The sequence below is a fragment of the Rutidosis leptorrhynchoides genome, chromosome 5, assembly GCF_046630445.1.
Source record: "Rutidosis leptorrhynchoides isolate AG116_Rl617_1_P2 chromosome 5, CSIRO_AGI_Rlap_v1, whole genome shotgun sequence".
Classification (NCBI taxonomy): domain Eukaryota; kingdom Viridiplantae; phylum Streptophyta; class Magnoliopsida; order Asterales; family Asteraceae; genus Rutidosis; species Rutidosis leptorrhynchoides.
In genome coordinates, this window is record NC_092337.1 from 381,701,803 (window position 1) to 381,705,433 (window position 3,631).

The following is a 3,631-nucleotide window of genomic DNA, read 5'->3' on the forward strand; positions in this document are numbered from 1 at the left end:
CATTCAACAAGATCGTTAACCTAAAGGTTTCAAAACAACATTTACATGTAACGACTAACGATGACTTAACGACTCAGTTAAAATGTATATACATGTAGTGTTTTAATATGTATTCATACACTTTTGAAAAACTTCAAGACACTTATCAAAATACTTCTACTTAACAAAAATGCTTACAATTACATCCTCGTTCAGTTTCATCAACAATTCTACTCGTATGCACCCGTATTCGTACTCATACAATACACAGCTTTTAGATGTATGTACTATTGGTATATACACTCCAATGATCAGCTCTTAGCAGCCCATGTGAGTCACCTAACACATGTGAGAACCATCATTTGGCAACTAGCATGAAATATCTCATAAAATTACAAACATATGAGTAATCATTCATGACTTATTTACATGAAAACAAAATTACATATCCTTTATATCTAATCCATACACCAACGACCAAAAACACCTACAAACACTTTCATTCTTCAATTTTCTTCATCTAATTGATCTCTCTCAAGTTCTATCTTCAAGTTCTAAGTGTTCTTCATATATTTTACAAGTTCTAGTTACATAAAATCAAGAATACTTTCAAGTTTGCTAGCTCACTTCCAATCTTGTAAGGTGATCATCCAATCTCAAGAAATCTTTGTTTCTTACAGTAGCTTATCATTCTAATACAAGGTAATAATCATATTCAAATTTTGTTTCAATTTCTATAACTATAACAATCTTATTTCAAGTGATGATCTTACTTGAACTTGTTTTCGTGTCATGATTCTGCTTCAAGAACTTCGAGCCATCCAAGGATCCGTTGAAGCTAGATCCATTTTTCTCTTTTCCAGTAGGTTTATCCAAGAAACTTAAGGTAGTAATGATGTTCATAACATCATTCGATTCATACATATAAAGCTATCTTATTCGAAGGTTTAAACTTGTAATCACTAGAACATAGTTTAGTTAATTCTAAACTTGTTCGCAAACAAAAGTTAATCCTTCTAACTTGAATTTTAAAATTAACTAAACACATGTTCTATATCTATATGATATGCTAATTTAATGATTTAAAACCTGGAAACACAAAAAACACCGTAAAACCGGATTTACGCCGTCGTAGTAACACCGCGGGCTGTTTTGGGTTAGTTAATTAAAAACTATGATAAACTTTGATTTAAAAGTTGTTATTTTGAGAAAATGATTTTTATTATGAACATGAAACTATATCCAAAAATTATGGTTAAATTCAAAGTGGAAGTATGTTTCTAAAATGGTCATCTAGACGTCGTTCTTTCGACTGAAATGACTACCTTTACAAAAATGACTTGTAACTTATTTTTCCGACTATAAACCTATACTTTTTTCTGATTAGATTCATAAAATAGAGTTCAATATGAAACCATAGCAATTTGATTCACTCAAAACGGATTTAAAATGAAGAAGTTATGGGTAAAACAAGATTGGATAATTTTTCTCATTTTAGCTACGTGAAAATTGGTAACAAATCTATTCCAACCATAACTTAATCAACTTGTATTGTATATTATGTAATCTTGAGATACCATAGACACGTATACAATATTTCGACCTATCATGTCGACACATCTATATATATTTCGGAACAACCATAGACACTCTATATGTGAATGTTGGAGTTAGCTATACAGGGTTGGGGTTGATTCCAAAATATATATAGTTTGAGTTGTGATCAATACTGAGATACGTATACACTGGGTCGTGGATTGATTCAAGATAATATTTATCGATTTATTTCTGTACATCTAACTGTGGACAACTAGTTGTAGGTTACTAACGAGGACAGCTGACTTAATAAACTTAAAACATCAAAATATATTAAAAGTGTTGTAAATATATTTTGAACATACTTTGATATATATGTATATATTGTTATAGGTTCGTGAATCAACCAGTGGCCAAGTCTTACTTCCCGACGAAGTAAAAATCTGTGAAAGTGAGTTATAGTCCCACTTTTAAAATCTAATATTTTTGGGATGAGAATACATGCAGGTTTTATAAATGATTTACAAAATAGACACAAGTACGTGAAACTACATTCTATGGTTGAATTATCGAAATCGAATATGCCCCTTTCTACTAAGTCTGGTAATCTAAGAATTAGGGAACAGACACCCTAATTGACGCGAATCCTAAAGATAGATCTATTGGGCCTAACAAACCCCATCCAAAGTACCGGATGCTTTAGTACTTCGAAATTTATATCATATCCGAAGGGTGTCCCGGAATGATGGGGATATTCTTATATATGCATCTTGTTAATGTCGGTTACCAGGTGTTCACCATATGAATGATTTTTATCTCTATGTATGGGATGTGTATTGAAATATGAAATCTTGTGGTCTATTATTATAATTTGATATATATAGGTTAAACCTATAACTCACCAACATTTTTGTTGACGTTTTAAGCATGTTTATTCTCAGGTGATTATTAAGAGCTTCCGCTGTCGCATACTTAAATAAGGATGAGATTTGGAGTCTATGTGTAAAAACCCGTCCTTATCCATCTGGACGAAATCTTCAGCATTTGATCCCATTGCGTTGATCGACTCCAAATAATGTCCTTAAAATGAACACATGCACAGCGGAAGACTTAATTCGTACCTGAGAATAAATATGCTTTAAAACGTCAACATAAAGTTGGTGAGATATAGGTTTAGTGCCGGCAGCAATATATATATATAGACCACAAGATTTCATATATAAACATTTTCATAAAAATATTCTAAGTGGTTGAGCACTTGGTAACCATACTTAACATTTAATCACGTCGCATATTCCCTTTAATATGAAATCTTACTACACCGTACCAAGTGTAGTCACAAAACGAAGTACTGTGCAACCGTTGAATACTGGTCGTCCAGTCCGGTTGGGGTTGTCAGGCCCGATAGATCTATCAACAGGATTCGCGTTTACAATACCGCTGTAAATATTAGTTACCAAGCTACAGGGAAGTATGCCAGTGGTACAACTCAACGTAGAATATATTTTCAGTTACTTGTGTCCATAACGTAAAACATAAAATACATGTATTCTCATCCCGAAATATTTAGAGTTTAAAAGTGGGACTATATACTCACCTAATGTATTTTGTAGTAAAAATACATATAACATCATTGAACACGTATAAAGTTGGCCTTCGATTCACGAACCTATATCAAGTATATATATATTAACACTTATAATTATACTCAAGTAATTTCATTTATTAGCTATATATTATATATTTATATAGTGTCGTAGTTATATAAAATTTATATTATATCAGTATTTTGTTATATATATCATTTAAAAAAAAATTTAATATACTATTATTTGTAAAAAAAATATATTTTTATATATATGCAAAATATTTATTTGTCATAAAAAAAATAATGTTAATAATAATAATAATAATAATAATAATAATAATAATAATAATAATAATAATCATAAAATTAATAATTATACTTATGTTATTAATATTAATAATGATAATGATAATAATAAATATAATGTTAATAATAAGAATATATATACTACCTTAAAGTAAGGAAGTTCCAAAAAAAATATCAAATGCCACTACCCGGGATCGAACCCGTGACATCTCGCTTAACAAA